The sequence below is a fragment of the Macaca thibetana genome, chromosome X, assembly GCF_024542745.1.
Source record: "Macaca thibetana thibetana isolate TM-01 chromosome X, ASM2454274v1, whole genome shotgun sequence".
Taxonomy (NCBI): Eukaryota; Metazoa; Chordata; class Mammalia; order Primates; family Cercopithecidae; genus Macaca; species Macaca thibetana.
In genome coordinates this window covers 106,499,373-106,519,706 of record NC_065598.1, presented here as the reverse complement: position 1 = coordinate 106,519,706, position 20,334 = coordinate 106,499,373, and the positions used below count along the sequence as shown (strand labels likewise).

General features: G+C 41.1%; 1 protein-coding gene across 5 annotated transcripts in view; it reads right to left on the bottom strand.

Moving 5' to 3' along the window:
• Window positions 1-15,946, bottom strand: part of PAK3 (p21 (RAC1) activated kinase 3) — a 291,282-nt gene extending 275,336 nt beyond the window's left edge. For 2 of the 5 annotated variants that reach the window (XM_050776548.1, XM_050776541.1), the window contains exon 1: window positions 15,562-15,946. The gene's annotated coding sequence lies outside the window, so the exon portion shown is untranslated. The remainder of the gene's footprint in view (window positions 1-15,561) is intronic. The other 3 variants (XM_050776543.1, XM_050776539.1, XM_050776546.1) reach the window with 2 other exon arrangements.
• Window positions 15,947-20,334: the final 4,388 nt, after the last annotated feature.

Sequence of the window (20,334 nt, the reverse complement as noted above, 5' to 3'; positions counted from 1 at the left end):
TACAGACTGAAAGCTCGAGACAGAAGATAGAGTGTAAAGAGAAACAGAAACATGTATGAGGATGAAAATCCCCAGGAGAGGAAAGGAACTTACATTTGGGGTAGTGGCAGAGGATGGCACAAATGGAGAAGCATTATGGGGAATTAAAATGTCTTAAAACTCTGAGTAGACACTTTTGGGAGGAAATCATTGGAGTGAAGTTATCCCAGAGTTAAAACTAACTGCCTAAACAACTCAGGCTTTTAGGCTACTTCTAGTCTTCTGCTCTGCCAATCCTGAGGTAGCCTACACATTCCCATGACACCATTCTTCTGTGACTCCATAGCCTGTACTGCACTGCTGAAGGGTGTTCTGCAGAGCAAATGTATGTGTGCCTTTTGTATCATGCTCATACAGCAGGAGTTATTCAAAAGGTGATTAATGATTGGATGAAGTTCAAAGTCTATATCAAAGAATATAAGTCATTGAGTGTGTCACATTTGTTTTTTAAAAAAGCATAATCCAGAGTCATGTCCCATGCCTTGGCAAGAAGAGTAAGGTTGAAAGAGAAAGGAACCTCTTCCCTTAGTTAATCAATCAGTCAGCATTTAATAAATCATATCTTGGGTGCCTTGGGGAATATAGAGATGAGTAAGACACAGCCACTGTCCTCAAGGAGCTTAAAACCTACCCAGGGAGAGAACAAATGAATTCATGTTAATTATTATCCAAAACAAGGTAATATACCTTATATGCTAAATGAGCATTTTAGACTGAATATGGCACAGGATGAGAGCTCAATTCAATCTGCTTCAGGGTACTTCCCCATGTACATAAATTGACACCATTCATCACGTTATTCAAGCCAAAACATGGAAATCTTCCTCGATTCCTCTCTCCTCTTAGTCCCTATATCCAGTCTAGTAGCAAGCCCTTTTGAAACACATGCTGCATTTGCTCTTCTCTTCATGGCCACTGTCACCTCTAGTCCAGGCCATCACCATCTCTTTTCCTGGACTACTGTCATGGCCTCCTAGCTTGCCCCTCTTTCTCTTCTTGCCACTCTTAAGTTCCATTTTATATAGTGGCCAGAGTGATATTATAAAACTATGAATTACATTACCCTGATTCTGCCCGTACTTCACTGATTCTACTTCAGTGGCTTCCATCTGCTCTTGGCATAAAAAGGGAACTCATTACCATGGCCTGCAAGGTTCTGCATGGTCTCCAACCTCATTGAGCATCACTTTCTCCCGGTTCACTATCTCTTTTAGTCACTTGAATGTGGAAAGTACCCACGTCAGAGTGTCTGTATAATTTGCTCTCTCTGCATGAAACACTCTTTGTTAATATTTATTCATGTTTCAGGCCTCAGCTTAAATGTCATTTCCCCCAGAAAGGCCTTTCTTCATGCTCCCCAACCATCTCAATGAAGTCTCCCCTGCTATTGTCTCTCATACCCTATACTTTTCCTTCACAGCACTACTATAATTTACAATTATATATGTCTGAGTTTATTTGTTTAATGTTTGTCTCCTCCATTAGACCATAAGCTTCATGAGGTAGGTTTTATGTCTGTTTTGCTTATAATAATATTCCAAATGTCTATCACATTACCTAGTATATAGTAGGTAATCAACATGTGTCCTTGGGATGAAAGGACGAATGACTAAAGGAATGAAAGAAAGAAGTGACATGGTCTGAGAAGGATTTTTAGAGAAGACCAAGTAGGAAAACACCATGAGCAAGGCATGAAAATTTTTGTGCCTCTACCATAGCCTGATCCCAGATATCCCCAAAACAACCCAGGGTAGGAAAGATTCACCACTCCTTCTCCTATCACCAGCCATGGCCAGGGTCCTTGCAAGATTCAAAATGAGCAATGTCTACTGTACCCAAGCACCTAGTGAGGAAGTGGAAAGGGGTGATGAGGAAGGACTTGTAAAAGTACATCCAAAGTCCTCTTGTGTCATGAAACCCTTCTGAATATTTCATAAGTATCAGGGTTCTCATCCAGCCCTTTACTACCAGAGGCCTACAGATATCTCTATTAGTAGTAATAATGCCTACCTCATACGGTTATCATGAGGATTAAATGAGAAAAAAATATGTAAGACAGCTAGCACAGTGCCTAGCACATGGTAAACACTCAATATATGTTAACTGCTATTATAATTACTCTTCTGTAAAACAGGGATAACAGTGCCTGCCGCATAGGGTTTTTGTGACTATTAAATGAGATAATACATGCAAATGCTAGCACGGCACCTAGGACATAATAAGCACACAATAACTGTTAGCTATAATTTATTGTTATTCATAGAAGTAAAAGTAGCAGGAACAATAATATGATATAGTTCAGGCAAGAAATCATGAAGGCCTGAACTAAGGCAGAGACATTGGGAAATCCAATGAGGTCAGAATTTCTCTGAAATGGTCACTTTGGGGCCGCAGAGATGTGGATTAATGTATAGAGAAAGGCCCAGAGATTAGTATACAGCCAGTGGTGGGTAGGGCAGGTTGCTTCATTACCAGGCTGAGCTAGGCGATGCCCTGGGAGGAGGCCCTCCACAAAGCAAGTCCTGTCACCAGGGCTTAATTCTCAGCTCTATTGATCAGGTAGGAATTGTCACTATGGCAGCATCTAGTTGCCTTACTCAACATATTATTTGGGGAGGAGATGAAGGGCTCTCTGACCAGTTGTCTTAGAGGAATGTCAGAAGGGAATACATGGCTGGTGGAGCCTACAGGGGAGGCATGGGGAGGGCAGTGACAGAACTTTGTGCTTCATGGGGCCAGGCTCCTGTGGGAGTCGTAAAGCAGGGTCTGCTTTGTTCCCATTTTTGTCACTGCGTGAACCATTTTCGAGGTCAAGGAATCAGCTGCTCTCCACAAGCAGCCCTTGTGCAGTGCTTTAGCAGGAAGCCCCCTCAGTCTTGGGGCCTTGCCATGCTAAAAGGCCATCTCCTCTACTTAACCCAAACAAGGGTAAATGGGGATAATAGTACATCACAGGCACCAGAAATATTTCTTGGGGTGGGAGCCAGGCCCATAGGTGGTCCAGATATAGAAAAACAGGGACCAAAGGATCCACAAGGTCTCTGAGGATGGCAACCGAATGATAATAGTAATAGCTTATTGAGCACTTCTGTGTACCAGGTGGTGTACTGAGAACTTTGCAGGGATTATCTTATATATTCCTCAAGAAACCCTAAAAGGCAGCTACTGTTATTATCCCCATGACGTAAGTGAAGAAACAGAGGTTTAGAGAGGCTAAGTGACTGTCCAAAGTGCCTGAGCCAGGATTCAAACCTCTTCATGGAGCTTCATACATTCAAAATAAAAATAGTTGCCACAAATAAACAGTATCTATTGGACAGACATAGATTATCTCTTTGATTCCTCACCACAACTCTGTGAGGTAAGTACTAATATTACTTTTTCCATTTTACAGAGCCAAGGCAGTTAGGTGGTTAAGGAACTTTCCAAGACCACACAGCTAGGAGAGGGCAGAGCAGGGACTTAAACTTAAGCAAATGATCTTTTAACCTTTACCCTACCCTCTCTTTTGCTCCAAAACAGCTCTTTTGCCAGGGAAAACATGAAGACATTCATAGTCGTATATCTTGGACCACTTTTCTTTCAAAGTAGTCTGTTTTCAGTGATCTGATTGCTCCAAGTTTTCCACAGAGAAGGGAGAATTAGAATCATTGCAGATAGAAGAACTGAGGCCTAAAGAGGCAGAGTGACTTATCTGGCATTAGACACGGAGCAAGCAACTGAGGCCTTACAAGACCGTAGTTTCTTGGTTTCTCCTTTTCTTTCCTTTTTTATCAAGAGACAGGGTCTCACTCTGTTGCCCAGGCTGGAGGGTAGTGGCACAATCACAGCTCACTGCAGCCTCAAACTCGTGGGCCTAAGTGATCCTCCCACCTCAGCCTCCCTAGTAGCTGAGGTGCACTGCAGGTGCGCAGCCCCATGCCTGGCTCATCCTTGGTTTCTTGATGCCTATTGACTCTCATTACTGGAAACGGCAACAAAGAGGACAGATACTGCAGAAAATGGGTGCAAGTCCTCCCCTGAGGGCTCCAATTGGAAGGGAATTTTTAGAGAAATTATAGCCAATAGAAGATCTTTCTAGGAAAGAGCTGTGGAAAAGAAAACAAATGGTCTGTTTTTGTGCAGTGATGTTAAATTGCTCAATGCCCTATACTACAGTCAAAGTGAAAAGTTGGGCTACTTCAAAAAGGGCATTAGATTAGGGTTTAAGGATGGACTTGGTCCCATACGTACAGCCTGGAAATTGCAGTGCATGCTTTGGTTATGTTCATGAGTTTGAATCATATCAATCCTAGATCGATGAGTCTGTATTGGTGGATGCCAAATATCCTTTGCTGCATGCTGCAAGTTTGACAATGAGAATCAGACAGGAAGAACTCAAGTGAGCTGGAAACCCAATAATCCAAGCCAACAACACTGTTGTTCATGTTATTCTGGGTCTTCCCCCTGGTTATCTTCCCCCACCCAGGCCCCCTTTAGCTGAAAACATCCAGGAAGTCACTCCCTGCCTCCCAGAGATCCTCTATACCCTTGGCACTAGTCTTCTGCTGAGAGTAGGAGGAGGAAAACAGAAAGTATGTTCCACATTCCCATGATTTGCAAAGCAAACAATAGTCACACGGATATCAGGAATTTATGTCTCAATGACAATATTTAGAGATTTACTCAGTTAACAGTTCACAAAAATCAAAACTAATCTCTGAGTCCCACCCCTACAATGATACACAATAATTCTGGCAAATTTTGCTGCCATTAAAATGAACCTCCCCTTTCCTTCCTGGTCTTTATTGTTGCTTCAAGGCTCAGACTGGTCACACCCAAGAAGATCTGTTGCTTCATACATTCCCCTTTGGTGTAACACAGTCTTATTACCACAGGGAGCACTTAATAGTAGAATACTCTGTTTAACCATTCAGACCCCAAGACCAGACAGATTCACTTTGCTGCTCACCATCTGAGGGAACTTGTGCAAATCACTTAGCTGCTCTGAGCCTTAGTTCCCTCCTCTGTGAAATGGAATGCTAACAGTATTAACCTAACAGAGTTGTGGAGAAAATTAAATGAGACAACACATGCAAAGAGCGGTGCAATACCTGACACACAGCAAACACTTAATAAATGGGAGCTATATATAAAAAGAAGCATTTGCTGTCTCTGAAAGTTTGCCTTAGAGAAGCATTTTCCTAGCTCCAACTACTCCCATAATGAAGTAAAGGGTTGAAAGCTGGGGCAGAAGGAAATAGTGGGGCAAATTGGTGTACATTAGTGCTGACTCCTTTCTTTTTGGCATTTAGAAGGTAGGATGGTATTGAGAGAGTGCCTATGGCTGAAGGAAATTGGATCAGTGAGATCAAGGGGAAGTGGGAAAAACCCACTGCAACACTGTGAATTTAACGAAGGGAAGAAGAACAAAAGTTGAAAAAGTCACAGAGGGAATAGAAGTTTGAAATAGGATTCAAAGGAAAGCTTGGACCAAAACAGTCTAAGAGTTATGGAAATCACTGTGCCCTCCCTCAGTAATGTTTCTTCTCAAAGTATTGTGCCAAAGGACTTGAAATATACTCATTATTGAATGTCTGGTCAGTTTGTTCGTCCAAACTCGCTCTCCTTAAAAAGAACACTGTGCTCTCCATTCACCTCTGCAGAAATCAGTCCCGGGGAGCTAGGCCAAAAGCCAGCCTCCTCAAGTGTAGTTTCATATCATAGATTTCTAAGCCAGAACTCCTAGGTGACCTGGACTTCCCCACTTTTGAAAATGGTTTCATTCCCTCAAGCCAGAAAGCACCAGGAGATCTTGCCTCCTGAAAGTTACCTCTGGAGGGTGTTCCAGTCTTCTCCCGAATCACCTAAGAAGCTAGTTAACAAATAGATTTCCTGTGTCTACCCTTGGAGTTTCAGATTCAACTGGTTGAGGTGGGGCCTTCAAAATATATTTTTAAAGTGTCCCCAAGTGATTCTGTCACAAAGCAAGCTTTGACTTTGGAGATGAGAATGCCTTGTTTAAGGTGAAGGAATTGCAATATGGATTATTGATTCCTAACGATGCTCTCATTTTATATGTCAGGAATCTGAGGCTCAGAGACATTTAAGCTCTAGTTCAGGGTCACACAGCTAATTAATAACAAAACCGGAACTCGAACCCTGGACTTCTGCCTCCCAATTTAATGTAAGTTCCATTTACTGACTCTCTTTGCCTCTTTGTTAATGAGGTTTTTATTTTTGGATTAAGTATGGAGTCAGACATCCCTTCCCAGTTCTAATCAGAGTTAAAAAAACAATGTTACCTTTGCAGAATAGTTTATTAGAAAAGAAAAACATGACAATTCCCAATTCTACTTAAAGCAGCAAGCATAGTTTTAAAAAGAAAGATGACCTTTCCTCTTATAACCATCAAAAAGTATAAATATATCATGTGACTTATGCATAGAATCCTTATTTGTGGCTATGATGTTTCAATTTTAAATTATTTGGCAATTAAAAAGAGAAATGCTAGCTTTAAAACAGGACATTCATTAGCATAAAAACTAAAACCACTTTTTTCAAGGCAGCAAAATTTGATAATTATATTATCTGGGCATCATTTCCTCTGTGAACTATGCTTACTCTAGTCCAAACCCTTAAAAAGGAGAAAAAAAAGACAAACATTAGATACAATCTAAAGCCATTTGCCAAATACCAAGATTTTGAGGTAAGTGGAAAACCACAACTCATAAATGTCAATAGTTCAAGTAATCCAAATTACTCCTTTGGGGACAATAATCCACCCATCTTCTGACAGCTCAAAAGCATCCCTGGGGTGGGCTGTGTCAGTACCGCACTAGGTAAAGTGAATGATGGGTAAGTACAAAGGGCATTATTAAACAACCAAATTGGGAAGCTTCACTTTAAAGGCACCTACATATATCCCTAGAGGAGAGAAGTTGCCAAATCTTTAGCTAGCAAGTGTTAGGGGGTATGCCAGAATCCTTTTCCAGCAGTGTCCAACTTTTGGAGCATTTCTCCTTTCCAGATGTGTTCTCCATCTGTAAAATGGGTAAGCAACAACTATCACCACTTTTTCATGTTTCCCCATTGCCCTGCCACCTCCAAAGCATTTTAGGCTGCTACTGTGCTCTTCAGACAAAAGATATTCATATGCTGCATAAACTACCACTCAGACTTCCATCTTCTAATCCACAGACCCTACCTTTGGCCTAAAGCACACACCAAAATACCCTTGACCATATCTGAATACTGGCAGAAAACAGGCACAATAAGATGAAGCAAGCCCAGGCAGAGTGAGGGGAAAGCTACACCTGTACTTGTTTGCCACTATTCCCTTTGCAGAGGGTGACATCACTGTTTATTTCTGTTAGAATACCTTCTCATGGGAGGACCTCAAACTTGTCCTCTTTGCAGGAAACCAAGTTAGATAGAAACTGATTCCTACTTTCAGCCTTCAGAAAGTTATGGAACCAATCTAGCCGACCTCAGAGATCAGTGAAGATGCAGCAGTAGATTTTTTCCAAGTGTCTTAAGATGAGATACAGCTCTAAAGTTAGTTCATCATTGCCTGCTGATGCGGATGCTGCCAGCAGAGATGACCATAAATGGTCATTCATTTCACTGTGAATTTAGAGGAATTTAACGTTGGAAAATGCTTTCGACACAGTTCTAGTTGAAAATGAATTAACGAGCATGTTTACTTAAATAATTGAAGGTGAAACATGTATTACAGGTGTTCCATGTGCAGTTAGGGATTTCTGCTCCCAGCCTTTCCCAGCCTTTCCTTTCCTCCCAGTCAAATATGAATTGCAGCCTAGCGTTTGATTTAAGAGCCAAAACCTGAATTATCAGAAGACATCAGGAGGAGGGGGAAAATGTACTTGTATACACTGTAGTTGGAGTATAACTTGCTAGAAACATTTTAGAAAGCAATTTGGCAATATCTAGAAAAATATTAACTGAAAAAAATCTAATCCTAAGAATTTATCTTAAGGAGATAATGAGCCAACTGTATATGATGTAGTGCAAGGATATCCAATTGTGGCATTGTTTGCTTATAAAGGAATAGATTGAAAATTGTGATTTTTAAAAAAATCATAAACATTTCTGTACAGTGAAAGACATCAAAATCAAAGTTAAAAGACAAATGATAAACTGCTTAATATATTTGCAACACAGAGAACAGTTAAATGGTTACTATCCAAAATATTTAGAGATCCTCATTATCAGAAGCAGAAAGAACAACTCAAAATAAGGATACTTAAGTTATCAGAAGCAGAAAGAACAACTCAAAAGAAAAACAGGCAAAGGATATGAAATGGCAACACAGAAGAAATACAGATGGCCAAAAAACACATGAAAAGATGTTCAACCTCACTAGTACTCAATGACATGCAAAGAGAAGGGAGATTTTTTTTTCAGCCTTCACATTGTCTAAGATTAAAAAGATCAATAATATCTGAAATTGATGAGGAAGAGTGTGGAGAAATGGCCATTGTTGATGGGAAGGTAAATTGTGATGGCCTTTCTGGGAGGCAGTTTGGCAGGCTCTATTAAAATCAAAAATGTGCAAATCAAACTCCAAACCAGCAACTTTACTACTTTAAATTTATATGATAAAATTGCTCACAATGGTATGCAGAGATGTATGTACAAAAAGGTACATTGCGTCAATATTTAATAATGTAAAAATAATCAAAAATAATGCAAAAATTAATCAACAAAGGTTGGATTAAAGAGATTATGTTACAATTATGTAATAGAATACTATGCAGTTATTTATAAGAATAAAAACACAGGGAGGGAAACATCACACACTGGGGCCTGTCGGGGGTTGGGGGACAAGGGGAAGGAGAGCATTAGGACAAATACCTAATGCATGTGGGGCTTAAAACCTAGATGATGGGTTGATAGGTGCAGCAAACTACCATGGCACATGTATACCTATGTAACAAACCTGCACATTCTGCATATGTATCCCAGAACTTAAAGTAAAATAAAAAAGAAAAAGAATGAAATAACTAGATGTATACTGGCAAGAAAAGATCTTCAGACATATAGTTTAGTAAAAAGCATTCTGTAGAACAGCACATGGTCACATCTTTTATTATTTTATGTACATGAATATATACATGTGAATATTCATAAAAATATGCACAAGGTGATACATACCAACCTGTGAACATGGTGGGGGATCAGTGTTGAAGAGACAAGGAACACTCTACATCATATCTCTATTTTTACAAGCAAGAATGAGCATGTGTTCTTTGATAATAAAAATGCTTTTGTAAATAAGAGAGGCATGCTGTGCCACTCCCCCACAACGTCCAGCCCCTACTCCCAGCCTTTAAATGTGTCCTTTTCAAGGACACAGTGTTCCAGAATCTAAGACAACTTCTAATACCCAAAGCCCTGAGTGTTTGGTATTTAGATGTTTGACTAGGGTAAGAAAGCTGGAGAGAAGTGAAAGAGTTGTCTCATTCTTTGGGAAGAATTTTTATTTCATTTAAATATGTCATGATTGCCACCCTTTCTGGACTGACTCCCTCCCCAGTCCTCCCAAATTTCCCAACTGCCTAGCTTCCCCACTTCATTTTCTTTCATAAGGTTGAAGGAAGGGGACATGGTTAGCTCACTTCAATGCCTTTTCTATTTTTTTCTTTTATTATTATTATTATTATCATCATCATTATTATACTTTAAGTTCTAGGGTACATGTGCATAATGTGCAGGTTTGTTACATATGTATACTTGTGCCATGTTGGTGTGCTGCACCCATCAACTCATCAGCACCCATCAACTCGTCCTTTACATCAGGTATAACTCCCAATGCAATCCCTCCCCCCACCCCCCTCCCCATAATAGGCCCCAGTGTGTGATGTTCCCCTTCCTGAGTCCAAGTGATCTCATTGTTCAGTTCCCACCTATGAGTGAGAACATGCGGTGTTTGGTTTTCTGTTCTTGCGATAGTTTGCTGAGAATGATGGTTTCCAGCTGCATCCATGTCCCTACAAAGGACACGAACTCATACTTTTTTATGGCTGCATAGTATTCCATGGTGTATATGTGCCACATTTTCTTAATCCAGTCTGTCACTGATGGACATTTGGGTTGATTCCAAGTCTTTGCTATTGTGAATAGTGCCGCAATGAATATATGTGTGCATGTGTCTTTATAGCAGCATGATTTATAATCCTTTGGGTATATACTCAGTAATGGGATGGCTGGGTCATATGGTACTTCTAGTTCTAGATCCTTGAGGAATCGCCATACTGTTTTCCATAATGGTTGAACTAGTTTACAATCCCACCAACAGTGTAAAAGTGTTCCTATTTCTCCACATCCTCTCCAGCACCTGTTGTTTCCTGACTTCTTAATGATTGCCATTCTAACTGGTGTGAGATGGTATCTCATTGTGGTTTTGATTTGCATTTCTCTGAATTCTTTTCTATTTTTATCTCAAATTCAGGATTCAATTCCATTCTTTTACCCATAAGAAATTCCACTCTACTCCCTGTCCCTTGTCTATTTGGCACAAACCTCATCCCAGCATTTCCATTTCCCTCCGAGTTAAGATTGACAATTCCACCTCTGGGAATCTTTCATATTTAGGGAGCTTCTACCAGTGACCCTAGGCTGTATACCAATACCAACAGCAAGCAGAGCAGGAGCTCTCCATCTACAAGGCCCTGAAATTACAGGCACATGTCCATGGATGAGAGGCCTTCTCTGTGGAGTGCATCAGTAGCTTTCATGACTTTCAAGGGGATCCTTGGCACACAAGAAATGGTTGTTAATCACCAAGGTAAAAGGACTAGGATGATCACATCATCCACCATGAATCTTGGGCAGAATATCCAATCCTCAGGTTACCAACTGGGTGCTTGGCTTGGTGAATCAGACAACTATACACTCAAGAGGAATGAAGACAGAGAGAGAGAAGCATGTTCTTTTAGGGCTCCACTAGAAACCTATCCTTCTACTAAAACTGTTATGTGAGAGCCCACACTGCTCAGGACTGGACATGACCTCCAAGTTCCACCAAATGAGCCAACCCTCACTCCCCTGAACTACACAGGAAGGCAGCTAAGTCAAAGAGAAGAACACTGGGAGGCAGCAGATCTGAGTTTCAACTCTTAGAATGACTTCTGTTCTGTCATGTGGTAGCTGTGTGACCTTAGACAACTCACTTCACTTCTTCCATCCTCATTTTCCTTATCCAAACATAAGGTTTACAACAGAGAAACTGCCATAGGCATTTGTAGCTCTACCATTCTATGAATGTCCCCCACTGAACAAGCATCTCCACTATGCACTCCAGAACAGAGATTAACTTCACTCTGGCGTTACAGCATCACACAGTCTTAAAGTCACATGGTTCTCTCTTGTTGCTAACAGAAATCCTTCCAATTACAACTGAAGCTTGCTGCTTTTATGCAGAGAAGAGCTAATCTGAGAACAGAGTACTCTAGAACCAGTAACCCGAATGCCTTGACATTCATTTTGGGGTAGAGACTGAATGCCTTGTGCATCAGTCTCTACCCCAAACCCAGTTTGCAATGATTATCAGCCATTAAGTCTCAAGAACTCCATTCTCCTTTCAAGGCAGTTTGTAAAGAAAAAAAGGTTCCGGGAATTAATAGCAGTCAAGGGATCCAAGAAGGGTCAATAGTCACATGAGTGCTATTTCCTTTACCCTTAAATTTCCTTAAAGGTGGCCTCAGCTTCCCATTGACAAAATGGACCCCTGAAACTGTTGTTCAAGAAGCATCTCCTGTAAACAGGACTCCAGACCAGGTTGGATGTTGGAGATACTGGAGAGAAATCCTGCACCAGCTAGCTTTCAACATGGCCCTTTACAACTGCTTCTGAAAGACAATTAGTCGAAGGATAAAAACAACTTTCCAACTAAACTTAATTCCTAACTCCAGGGTTCTCTGGTCAGTAATGTATGTTCAGGTTGATGGACTTTTTCTGAAGGCTGTACTGATGATACCTCTGGACCAGGAAATTAAAAGTCATGCTGAAATTTTCAGAATGCGAAAGGAAATAAACCCAGAGAACTGAGTCAGCCAAGATTGAACAAGGATAGGTCTCTGCAGTCAAAGCAGAGCGGAGAAATGAGGCAGTCTGCCCAATAACTCAGCAGAAAGACAGAATTTGGGCCTGCATTATCAGGATAATTGCCTTAATTCTTCACTTCACTTTAATAATAACCTTGAGTTTACATAGAGCCTTTCTTCTAAGCAGCTCAAAATACTTACAGAGATATTATCTTAGTTGTCATCACACCATCACAGTCAGTGAGAGTGATGATGATTATCAGCCTCATTTTACAGAGTGGGGATGGAAGGAAAACCTGGAGGGGTAAAGCGAGTCATCCAAGCTTACCCAGCAAGATGCCGACAGCCTCTGAACTCAGAACTCAGCGGAGAATGCTCTTAACCCAAAGAATGTTTCTCTCAACACCAGTAGACCCAAATGCTTGTTGGAACACCAGACTCTGTGGGTAATTCCAACTGAGAAATGCTGCATATTTTATACTCCTGGAGAGTCACAATATTCGTTAGCCTAGTAAAGACTTTTAGAAGCCCTGCAGTAAACAAAGCTGTTTATGTTTAAGTAAGAATTTCCAAAACTTAACTTGACCACAAAACTCTGTGTGTTTGTGTGTGTGTGGGTCAGGGGAGGTGTGCCCTACTAACATTCTATGGGACTAGTCTTCTTTAGAACCTACATCAAAAAACACTTTCTGGTAACTAGACAGACCTGAGCATCAACACAGCTGACAGATCAATTCAATTCCAGTCCAAGCTTTGGAGAATGTATCTTAGAGATACTGCCTGATACCTTCTGGTATTGACAGCCAGTGAACAAAGGACCTTTATGTGCCCAAAGTACCCTAAGCCATCAACTCCGCCCACAGCAAGGTATTGTCCAGATGAGGAAAGAAGTCATTCAAGCTCATCTACTTCTGTCATTCCTTTCAAATAGAACCCAGGGCTATTTTTGGGTTCTCAGAACCCACACTCTTAACTAGCATAATTTTGTGACCACCAGGCATTTCCAGTAAAAATAATCAGTCTCTTAGTCTCACTCCCAGTGCCATTTATCAGCCTATGAATGCAATCAGCACCAACACAACAAAACAAGAGATTCAGAATGTGCCCCTGTTCTGGCTTAATTGCAAAAGTATTAGAGCAGTCACTATATATCCATTTAAAAACTAACATACAGCACAGAAATCTTGTACCATTGTTAATTACCAGTGAAACTACTAAAAGTACCTAAAATGTAAAAATTCCTCAAGATCTCGTTCAGGTTAATTTTTATTTTATATACAGTTTGAATGATAAAAGATCACAGCCAATAGATTTAATATTCATTACTAGCATTTTCATATTTTCTTTCAGTATTTATTAAACATCCACAGAATAAGAGGAAATTCCTGCATTGAAGTTGATAAATTTTTCAGAAAAAGTAAATGTAATGCAGGTATACCTGTCTTTATCCATTCATGGACTATTGGAAAAATTCCGTTAATGGATTTTTGGTTAAAAGAAATTCACTAAAGGTCAGAGAGGCATTGTTAATTAACATAATCTGATTATGAATCCTTTTGTAAAGCAGCAAATTCTGCAATGTAAATATTGTCCATTTAGTTCATTTGCCTTGCACTCTCACATTTACATATATCAGATTTGTTTAAAGCAAAACACACTAATATTAATAAATGAGCCAGATGTTTCCTAAGATAGAGATGTGTTGTGATCTTTATCAATCTGCAATACTGGTTTTTTTTTGTTTGTTTGTTTTTTGGATGTGCCACCAATCATCACTCCAAACCAGAAAGAACCATTCTGAGTTTGTTGAGAATTTGGCAGTCACACCTCCAAGGACTCCCTGCAGTCTCACTTAACTGTGACCTCTCTACCTTCATACATGCCATTCTTTCAACTTAGAATGCCATTTTCCACTTAGTAACCTGGTGAATCAATTCTTCAAGACTCAACTCAAATGTCACCTTGCCCATGAAGACTTTCTTGATCATAACCCCCATTCCCAATCAGGCAAACCTCCCTCAGGCTCCCACAATACCCTGCCTGCCCCTTGTCATACTTTATTCTAATTGTCTGTTTACACACTCTATCTTGCCTACCAGATTGTGCACTCCCTGTGAGCTGAGATGATGTTTTATTCATTTCTATACTTTCAATACTTGACGTTACTAACACATAGCAGGTATGCAAAAAATATCTGCTGTTTGATTAATCGCTATCTTTAGCTGTATATTTTTGAACCCTGAATAACAATGCTTTATGAAAACCACAAATAAAAGTGTCAAAGAGAAGGTTTAGCAGTTTCGTTCACTTTGTATTGATCTCTTCTTTCTTTGATTAAAAAGTGGCCATACCAGTTCATACCTTATAATTCAAGAAAGAAAAAAAAACCTCTATATCAAATTCATGACTAACACATAGGTGCATTTGGTTTGTTCTTTTTAGTTCAAACATAGAACTACATCCTAGCACACCACTAACTTCATTGTAGTAAGTAAGACCTGAAGAAATTAGGATCCGCTAATTAAAATGGGTGTGGGAAGGCACTGCAGGGATCACTGTAAGAGCTTTGGATCCTCATTGGCTGAGAGAGGAAAACCTGCTAAGAAAGTTGGGCATCTTTGGGAGAACAATAACGCTATCTAGTAGGGCTTGGTCAACCTGGCTCGAAATTCTGCATCCGGAAAGTCCTAAGCAACAGTCCCAGCTGGGGGGATTTCCATCACTTTGAAAACGATCATTATCCTCCCAATGTGGGCAGAACAGGTTGGACCTGATCCACCTGCGTGTTGCTGCAGTCTGGCTTGGCATGGAATGAGACTCAAGGACATGTAATGCCAAGAGTAGCCCAGCCCCATGGCGCAGACACACACACACACACCACTACAACTCGCACTCACTGAATTCCACACAAAACCCACACCATCTCCACGACACACACCACTGCATTCCTGTGTGCCGTCACATACAGGGAGTGCCCTCTCACATTCTCTCGCTTCCCTAGTCGGCCCGACCCACACCCCACATTGCTGGCTGACTGCAGCCTAGCCTGGAGCTGGAAGCTGATGAGGACTGGTTTTGTTGTATGTAACAAAGCCCCAGGCACCCAGGTGCCCCGCTGGATCATCTCCATCCATCTCTCCCCGCCCCCATCCCTGAGCTTCCTGAACAAGAGAAAGCTCAGCCCGGGGAAGTGGATGCAGGGAGTAGGGACGCAAAGAAAGAGAGCTTCAGGGGTGGGCGGGGGCAGGAGTCCGGGCAGCTTCAGTGCTCTCTCGCCATGAACCAAAAAGGAAGGCGATCTGGCAAAGGGAACCAGCTGCCTTCCCAACCTTTCGCCCTCCATCTATTCATAGAGCAAGACTGAAAACTGAGAAATAATCTACCCTCCCTCCAGCCCCGTGCCCTCCCAGCGGCTGTTGGAGCCACAAGAGCTCCAGCAGCCCGCAACAAAGCGCCCCCCCTCCCATGCACAGACCTGTTCCAGCCTCTTCTTGGTCAGAGCGAAGGACAGTGGCAGCCCAGGGTTCTGCCCTTCGCTGCTGGGCAGGAGGAGCAGGGGATGGGAGGAGGAGCAGGAACTGGGGGAGGAAGGAGGACGAGAGGGGATAGGAGATCACAGCCGCAGCGGCGGTGGCGGCGGCGGTGGTAGGAGGAGGAAGAGAGAAGGAGGAGGCTGCTTCGGTGGCAGCTGCTGAGGATGCTCTGGCGACAGGCAGGGCTGGGTGCGCGGGGTGCGGGCTCACGTGCGCCCCATGGCCGGGGGATGCGCGCGCGTCTGGGTGTGTGAGAGCATCTGGGTGTATTTTGACTGTGATTATTCCAATTAAGACCTAGTCTGGAACTTGTGGTTCCTGCAGCCAGGCGGAAGTGAAACCCTTCCAGTCTCTCAAGCCTGACTGTTTGGGTCAGGGGGATGGGGGCTGTGGGGAGCGAGGGCGGGGAGAAGGTGCCCGTACCCCTTCCTTCAATCTTCTTTCTGGGCACTGGTAGCTTGCATCCACACATATCTCTGAAAACCCTATAGCCAAGGAGAAAGGAAAGAGACCAAGGACAGTTACCATCACCATCACTTTGCATTGAGTGAGCACTCACACTGTGCTGGGCACTGTCTGGACTAGTCAGAATATAATTTCTGTGTTCACTGTGATCGACATTTTTGAGTTGGAGTGCCTATAACTTCATACAGCATTTACATCCTACCCTTTCTCCTCTATTTCTTTCCATTGCAATATCTCTGTCCCTGTAACCAAGTGGCATAAAATTAATTCTCTACTTTTTAGTCAGTTTATCCAATCAACATTACCGTGGTCCCTGGCTTCTCTGGTGACAAGGGGTCACCTAACTTTCTCACCATTTTTCCTCTAGGTTTAGATGAGGACCAGGACTGGTTTCTTGGGGATCAGAGGGTTGATGGTCATCACGGATCCAGTTGGAGATCCAGTTTGAACCTGCATCCCTAAAGCTAATGTAAGAAACCAATTGTCAGAGACACAAACTTCCCTCATGATTCCATTCTTGGTGTTTGGAGCCCTGATGAAAATCTCCTTCCTACTCTTGATCTTTTCAGCATAGCATTTTGCTTCATCTTGCCTAATGGCTTATGCTTGTTGAGTACTTTGAGATTTACAAAGCACTTTCTAATAACAACTTCCCTACCATAGCATCTCTTTAAATTAGGCATAGAAGATATCATTATTCTCATGTTACAGATAAGAAACTAGAGTTCAGCATGATTAAATGGATGTGCCTAGAATTACATGCTAATAAGTGGCAGATCCAGAACTGGAACCCAGGCCTTTGGATTTCCAGGCCGAAGTTCTTTTTTAAAATTATATCTTGGAAAGAACCTTCAGATTCATCTATTTATCTCCATGTTGGAAGTAATGGTTTAGTGAAGGAAGTTGAAATTGCTAACTAAAATGAGAGTTTAAAAAATGTTTTCGGTTAAATTGATACATTCAGATGCAATCCATAAATCAGTAGACAAAAAAAGAATTAACTTTTAGGCCTCAGACCCCAATCAGCACACATAAGTATTCCTTTGATTCTGCTACCAGCTACTGCAGGAAAAATTTGAAATGAAGTTGCAGAAAAGAAAATAAGAAAAGAGTCTGAGTTTCCCAGGATGAGAAACTTGTAAATGATTCCCCCACAAGCTAGATCTCTCTCCTCTAAGTCATGGGAATGAATCATTGTTTGCCATCCATGGAGGAAACCTATCTCCTACACACCAGCCTGGGCAGTCCCAAGCATGTGGATATTAAACAAGAGAGGCAGGTTAGTGCAGTGGACAAAAGCTGGACTCTGGAGACAGGCAGCCTTAGTTGGAAAACCTTGGAAGAGGACCCAATATCAATGACTTCCCCTCTAAAGTGTGTGTAGGAGTGTGAGAATGAAATGAAGTGATGCAAGTGCTTGAGATACAGCAAGGCTCAATAAAACAATAAATGTTATTATTAGAGAAAATAAAACAACAACTTCATTAATGAATCTTTCTTCATTAAAGGCAGAAATGATTTATTGCTAATAGTGTCCCAACATTGAGGGAATGCAGAGGAACAGATTGCTTTTCTCTGGGATAGGAGAGATAAAGTGTTGGTGACACGAAATAGGCATGATAAACAAGTAAAGATGAGAGATTCTCTACAATATTGAGGACCAACATGGAACTTAGAAGAGAACGGGACCAGAAGAGGATGATGAAGAGAGGACACTTAAGACTGGGTGGTGGTCGGCCGGGCGCAGTGGCTCACGCCTGTAATCCCAGCACTTTGGGAGGCCGAGGCGGGCGGATCATGAGGTCAGGAGATTGAGATCATCTTGGCTAACACGGTGAAACCCCATCTCTACTAAAAATACAAAAAAATTAGCCAGGCGTGGTGGCGGGCGCCTGTAGTCCCAGCTACTCGGGAGGCTGAGGCAGGACAATGGCGTGAACCCGGGAGGCGGAGCTTGCAGTGAGCCGAGATCGCGCCACTGCACACCAGCCTGGGTGACAGAGCGAGACTCTGTCTCAAAAGAGAGAGAGAGAGAAAAAAAAAAAAAGATTGGGTGATGGATTATGACCCAGATTCTTGCCATTCGTGGCTACTGTGATTGAATGGGAGGATATGCCTGTTAATGGCTCTGCAACAATGTACGTGTTTTACTTAAAGAGATGTTTTGGCTCCTCTAAACAAATTACTGTTGATCAAAAGACCTAATAAAGAGCTCCATTCAGAATCTGTCAAAAATACCTGAATCTGATACTCAGTCAGGGACTCCCTGTTCCAATCTGCTACCAAATAGGACCTCGTCTTGTTTGAGCCTTGCCAAGCACAGAGGAGGTTGAGTCATAACAATGCTCAGAGCCAAGCTGCAGAAAAATTATGAAGGAGATGAAATCTGTCTCTGATAACCTTCCAGTCTCTCTGTGTTTCACCCTTTCCTTCCCACTTCCAACCTCTAGACATCAAAATCTCTACTTTCTAACCCAGGGAAAGAGCCATGTGAGTAATGCATTCACAAAGAAGTGCCTTTACATGCTTTTCTTCTCAAAAGAAAGACTAACAGGAGGAGACAATGCTAAACCCAGCAAAATGAATGGATCACTAATGATAGAAGTTCAGGCATTGTGGATGATACAAATGCTTTGAATGCCTTCAAATCATATTTGGTATGAGACTCTCCAGGAATAAAACCAGACTTTGGGAATTCTAATTTATGACACAACAGAAACGGAGAACACTAAGAGGCATTAGTTACTCCAGTTCAACCCCTTTGTTTTGCAAGTGATTAAACAAAGGCTCAGAAAAGTTAAGTGACTTTCCCAACAGCACATACCTCAAAGAAGAGAGCCATGACTTGAATTCCAAGCACAAAGCTTTTTCCACCACACTGTGATACTCCATCAGCCAAGAAGAAAACTAGGAGCAATTGCTTAGAAACTGATATTTGAAACATTTTTTCAGGTATATGGGAATGGCATGAAAACAAGAATAGAAGTGAGGAAGGAAGGCGCAGTCTTCTTTTTGCTTCTTTTGTCTTTCTCCTCACAAGTTATTTTTTTTCCTAGTAGCTTCATCCTGAGGCCACTTCAAGCAAGATTGACATGAAGAATGGTCTTTGTTATGCTAAGCACCTAAAACTGGAAATAATGTTAGAGATATGAGAGTAAACTGAGGATGGAGAGAGTCTAGATCACTCATTAAATCAAATTTTAGAATAAATCCCTGTTATTAGTAGATTATGATAAACCTTTTCTTAAAACAGAGAGAACCAAAAAAGAATCTAGTCAGTGAAAGTTTCCAGTTTATTAGAGTCCTACTAATTAAGGCTTTACTGTAATCTCAAAACACAGAAAAGATTTAAAATAATCTGATCTTTAAAAAATAAAATTAAAAACCCAACTCTAAGTTTGCTTTGCTTTGTTTTATCTTCATGTTTTCTGTTTAAGCATTGACAGTTATTTGGGATTAGAAAATTCTCACGAGATTTATTGTCTACTCTCTTTACTTCTGTATATGTTTGAAATGTTCCATAATACAAATGTGAAAAAAGACATGGTTCCTGTTCTCTAAGTATTGGAAGGAAGGAACTCGGAATTCTATTGACCATGGACTCCAAGTACTTCTCTGTGTAAATTAGCATAACTTTCCTGGAGAACTAGGTGTCAACGTATATCAAAATTGTGAAAATAAATAAACAAATAAATATGGAAAAACAGTTTCCCCAGGCAATCTCCTGAATTTCACAATTGGAAAAATAATTTCAAACCCTGGTTTCCTTTCTTGATTAGATGACTTAATTTTACAGACAAGTCCTTTGATTGTTTCAGGACCCAATTTTTTGATCTACAAAATCGAGTAATAATTTTTAAGCACATATCTCTTTGCAAAGCTAGGAAAAGTTGAAGCCTTGTGGAACGAGTGCTACATAACCCATGGTTTTCAGATTTCTATGTTGGAGGTGATACATGGTGAGTGTGGGTGGTATGAGTGGTCCCTTAGAAAGTTAAATTATGAAGAAAATGGAAAACAATTAATTTTAGACTTTTTAAAGTATTCATGTTAAAATAGCAAGAGTAATCAACAAAAGCATAGACATAAAACATGTAACTTTGAAATAAGCAGAGGGAAAAATTGAATTAAAAAATGGAAAAAAGCTTAATTCGAAATAAGTCAAGAAAATAAGAGTAGGAAAATGAAATATAAAATGGAACAAATAAAAGGCACATATGAAGAGGGTAGGAATAAATCCAAATAGATTA